Below are 6,026 nucleotides of genomic sequence, written 5' to 3'. Positions count from 1 at the left end.
AATACAAGATGATATACACTGTGGTAGATAAATCAGCACTACATGGGTTATTATAATGTGTATAATATATCATTATAGATAATTACATGTTTTTGCTTTTCACAACAACACAATAAAACAACATTCTACAAGTTTGTTGTCGCTCTTTGTTGATGTGGCTTGTGGTTGTCATTACCAATGCAGTATTTTCCAAGTATATGGTCTACATTTTATTTTTCTTTCCATTTACTCCTTTTTGTATGGCAAAAAATAAATAAAACAAATGTAGAGATGAGAGAATGAAGCAATATACAGAATAAGAATGGAGAGCTCTGTTAGATCATTTAGTTTTAGCACCTTATTTTTGGCACACAGTATTTGGACAAATTAAGTTGAGGGTGTTCCCTCGGTCTGCAGAGATGACTGTCATCTGACCACCTCAGGATCAGCGGCAGCATGCACATTCATCCTGGTGGAGCTACTGCAATCATTTACTGGAAGTTGCGCAAAAACACATAGTTTGAAGATGCAAACTAATGAACACCAATCAGAGCCCACAACCTTTCCCCAACTTTAAACGTGAAGTCACTGTCTGGAGCAATCAGTGACGTAAAGGTCACTTGGTTTTGAGACAAAACCGTAGTTCCCCCTTGGGATTGTCGGAGTCATTTTTTATACTGGAGTGTCACAACAATAAGCATCATTTACCCCAAATTGTGTCAGTGTCTGAAATATTTATGAAATATAGATTATGGAAAACATTATGAAATTTGCTGCCCTTTAGGGTGAATGTGTCATTCTCAGAATTTGTAAATGCACTGCACTAATGAGATACATTATTACCTCAACCTCTGGCACTTTCTAACAAAAAAATGGCAGAATGTAGCAGTTATTTCCCAGAGTTTTAATCAAAACTAGATCATTTCTGCCTGAGATACAGTACGCTGAACACACCTGAAGCAGAGAAACACAACAGGGTAACCAATATCACACATATTTGCCAAAGGTCAGCTCAAAAAAAAAACTGATGTGATATCATAATAGCATTTTTTTATAAGAGAATACCTTATTAAAAGAGAGTGTTCAAGAGTGTTTTTAAATGATAATCCATTGGAACTAAACAAGCAAATAAGCAGACTGATTGCTTCCTAGTATTGTGATGGGTGTACAATATCATAAACAGGAATTAAAGCCTCAAACTGTTCAAAGTTACAGGATAAGAAAAGGAATTACACCTTTTATACACACACAATTCTAAAAAAAAAGGACTGATTTATGGCTCTGTCAACAGTGAGATCTGCTGAAGGAGCTTTTTTTTTTTTACATATAACATTTATGATGCTTTTAACTTCCCGGGCACTCCCCTCTGTTGCCTATTGCCTATTTAGATAGAGAGAGTGAATAGGGTCCAAATGAGAGGAAACAAGATTCAGTCTAGAATCTAAATATAATCCAGACTACACCCCAAAAATAATTCAGATACCATTTCACATCTGTAGAGTTTACATTTCCTGCTGTAAGGCTGGTCACAATGCATCGTTAGTTGCTTTGGCAACGGAGCAACCTAGTGGAAAAAAATACAAGAAATCTGCCCATTAAATGACAAGTTGAGTGTTGAGTCATGTCTGACTATATTTAGACTCTCCACAAGTACTTTATAAGACTCGCAGGTCTCAGTCAGTCCTCACATTGTGTTTCCTCTACCAATGAGACATCATTCATTTAATATGGCCATCTACTGTATATGGTGGAACCCAAAACACACTTACATCAATAAAGTATTAGTGTGATAATCATTTCTGTGACCTCTCACAGTTGCAGAGGTCCACTGTTATCACCTTTAGTCTATCCCACCTCTTGTAGATCAGACATAGGTCAAGATAAGAATTTAAAGTTTAACATGCAAAATGAGTTGAAAGGATGAATGCCATTCTCATGAACTTTAGAGCCAATCTGTGTTATATATTGTATGTATGTATGTACAGTGTTGTGACTTTGATTCTTTATGAGTTTATACCAGAAACATGGCATTGCAGACTTGCAGTACAAACAGTAAAAAATGATGGGCTGCATTCATGTAAGATTGTGGATCAGGGCTGTAGCTATACCAAAGTTATTTCCTCTGTATTTTTTCTGGGAATTTGGGGTTTTTAGTATCTAATATCCCTGGGGGAGCTTACATTCAGACAAAAAAATCAAACAAGCTAATTTTCACCTCATGTCCTTCGTGCAAATTTGCCCACTGCACCATTTGTGCACTTTGTTATGATTAACAATGTACCAACTGAACAGTTTTGAAGTATTTATTTATGCAAGATAGCTAGCAACGGACACAATGACCATGTCTATGGCATGTGTGTGCCAGTTTGTGTGGCAGTCCAGCGTCTCACGAAACTAAGAACTCACCAGGAACTTTATTATTTTCTCTCGTCTCTATACATTTTAGCACCTGAATGGTTGTGATATTTTTGCTTAATTTGCGTCTTATTGCTACCACTTGCGTCTTTCTTTGACTCTGTATGCACTTGTGCTGCATCTAAAATTCACCTTGCGTTTTGTCTGAACACACTTATAGCCGGTGCTTTGAATTAAAGGCTAAGATGCTGATGTTAAGCAGGTATGTATCAACTGTTCACTGTCTTAGTTCATGGAGCCATTTTTCATTGGTCTTGCAGTGGAAATCTTTGATGCTGTGTTATCTCTATCAGTCATGTGTCCCTTTTGTACTAAGAATGGGTGCTGTGGTTTCCAGCAAAAGGCAGGTATTATATTGGTGTTGGGCGTTGCCCACAAGAGCAGACTGTGCCTGAGTTGTCCGATATCTCCTTCTTGTAGCTGGAACCACCCACCACAGTTACAGTTTGTTGTAGAACAAAATATGAGGTTCTTAGCAACTATGTAACTATTAAGGAAGAAGTAAAACACTTTTTAGAAGAGCATTTATCAATAAGATGATTGTTTTCTACAGTTTGTCTAATTGACTAAGTGTACATTCTTTTTATTTACACTCTTTGGGGATTTACTCACTCAAAGTGAAACTACTCTGCAGCTCCAAAGATGAGGTTAAGGACAGGTGGTATGCAGGTCAAATATGTTTCTGGTCAAATGCATGTAATTAAAAGTACCAATAGCATCGTTACAGGATGAGCAATATAAGTCATCGTCATAATAACGACCCTCTAACTTCCTTGTAAAGGAGATTATGATGGCTAAGTCAATCTCTTCATTTAAGACTCCTAATAAAACACCTTATCTAGCGTAGCCTTCCTGTGATCATCCTGTCTTACCTTCCCACACTATTTGATTTAATTTGCATTGTTATGTTGTATCACTATGTTCAATGTCTTATTGCTTTGTTTTAATTATTGTTTTATTGATGGTACCATTGTTCTTATTGTTTTTATGATTAACACTTTCATGATTCTGTTTGTTGTTTTTACCCTGTAAAGCACCTTGTAAACCTTGTTTTGGAAAGGTGCTATATAAATAAAGTGTATTATTATAATTCAGCATCTGGAATGTGATATTAGATTTATATACTGCACTGCACAAATCTGTACTGAATCTTTTGATAATTTTGACCTGATAATAAGTGAGATTAGCACGACTTGGTTTTATCAGTACATGTTCTCTCTGCACGTTATCTATGTGAGGCTGTAATTATGGGTGAAGAAAAAGCACCCAGTTTATGTGGGTTTTTTTTGAGCCCATAATAAGTTTTATCTTCCAATAGCTTTAGTTTTCAGTCACGAAAAGTGCAGTGTTTACTCAAAAACATATGGCAGTACTCCCAGTGACAAGAAATAGTAACCCTTGTACAATGCAATGCAATACAGCCCTACAATAAATACTAAATGAAACATGTACCATTCAATAATTTTGTATACAACCAATCAAGCCTTGTAGCATTATTCACACTGAATCTCCACCACTAACAGGCTGATGAGTTAAAGATGTAATCAAAAACTGAAACAAATACCACATCGAGTTAATCCTGGTCATTAAATGTCACACTTCCAAAAGGACTCGCAAGTGACAGATTAAAAAAGAATGGTCAAAATCAAAGAAGCAGAGGTCCAGATATCCTCAAGTTTCAATACACAGAATCCTACGTTTCCTGTAATGTAATTCATCTCTTCATTAGACCTTCTTTGCCTGGTAAATACCCCCTTCTTTCAAGTTCCAAGCTCAAGCTGAGATAAACTTTATGACATAATTTTCTCACTTCTTATTTTCTCAGTCATTTTTTTTTTTTTAATCTGTTAGCTAGATAATCCAGTCTGCCTCACTAGTGTAACTTTAGTACAGAGTGAGGAGCTATACAGTAAATATTAACACGTGTCAGAAAGTGTCGCCATTATTTCTAACAGCATTTCATCACCCACAGAGTGCTAATTGTCTGGTACGTCCGAATGTTGTTGATGAAGACGGCTTTTATTTTTTAAAGATTTATTTCGTCGTGCTATGCAGCTCTCCCCATTCATAGCAGCCATAGTGAGATTGTTTTGCCATCCAGTGGTAGCGAGGAGGGCGGTAGGATATATCCATAATAATAATATAATATAAATTCATGTCAATGCAGGTCCTCATAAGCAACAATAAAAATGGAAAGTGTTGTGTTGGGAAACTTGCAAATAAAATGATTTGTGAGAGTACTATAACATTATAATTAATTAATTTTTTCAATTGATGAAAAGGGACATTTTTTTTGCAGTGTATTATTTATTTATTTATGTAATCACCTTTATTTTGTTGCTTTATTTTGGGTCACTTGTGGAAAAACTCAACAAATATGCAGTATGACTAGTGTCACATTCTTAGTTTTGCAATAGAAGAACTTCCACATCCTCACATATGATCATTCAGATTTGTTTTGGGAGATGTTATCTTTAGTCTTAGCAACCAAATATTCTCTGGATCACAGCCCCGATGTGAGACAATGTAAATGTAACAAAGTCCAAAGCAAATTCAGACTAAATATCTTTAATTGGATGTCTTCTTTTTTTGTTTTCTGGCATGAGATGTAGTGTGTGAGTTGCTGCCCCCTTGTGGTTACCTGAAAGCTCAGCTGTTTCAGCCAGCTGTATCCTTTCACACATGGCAGTAGAACAAAGGAAGTTTTAAGTTTGGTATTGTTTCTGTATTATAGTTTAGTATTATATGTAGGTTTTACAACCTAATCTTACAACTGTCTGGATGTCACTGTGTCCATCACCCAGCACCTTTCGTCCAGGTCTTTCCCAGCCTTTTAAAGGCCACAATGTTTATACTGGACCTAGTGAGTTTTACTTCATCCTCCCATTTCATCACAGATCTGCTGCCTGTCCTATTTGCCCATACAAGAGAGCCCTATAACATTAATCTGACCCCGTCATCATCAATGTTATTGCCCCACCAGATCAGTTCACTTTAGCTCTAAAAATTCCTTTCTGGGCATCTGCGGATAGCCATAAACAAGAACTGCCACACCTTCCGTGTTGGTATTGATAAACAAAAGTAAGGTAGGAACATACCGTTTTAACTTGTGTTAGGCTGTTAAAACTGAAAGTACATTTGCTTTGTGGGAAATTTTATATTTGATGGTATTTGGACAACATTGAAGTTTTCCATCTATCGTGGCAAAACTGAACACAGCATTGCACTGAATCTTATTTTTTAAATTTTTATTTTGACAGTTGGTGGAAGATATTTAGATCCTTTTTAAGTCCTGTCTTAGTAGAAGCGTTATGGGCAAAATGTGCATAACATATCAACAATGAAATTATTCATCATGCAGAATGGTACCTTTTAAATTGTTAGATTAATTTAGATTATTATATTATATTATTATTATTATGTCCTATGACTTAAAAGCATTTAATGCAGCATATTGTGTTGTAGCTGGTTCAAGTGGAGACAATTTTAACTATTGATAACATACTGTTGGCAATTTAATCACAAATATCATATAACCTCATTTTAATGTTTTGCATTTCAAATCTAAATATGAAAAGTAAGTATAGCTGTAAAATAAATGTAGAGGTGTAAAAAGGACAATATTACCTTAA

This window comes from Sander lucioperca, chromosome 10 (genome assembly GCF_008315115.2).
Source record: "Sander lucioperca isolate FBNREF2018 chromosome 10, SLUC_FBN_1.2, whole genome shotgun sequence".
Lineage (NCBI taxonomy): Eukaryota > Metazoa > Chordata > Actinopteri > Perciformes > Percidae > Sander > Sander lucioperca.
The sequence above is the reverse complement of the archived record's forward strand: the minus strand, read 5'-3'. Positions refer to the sequence as shown.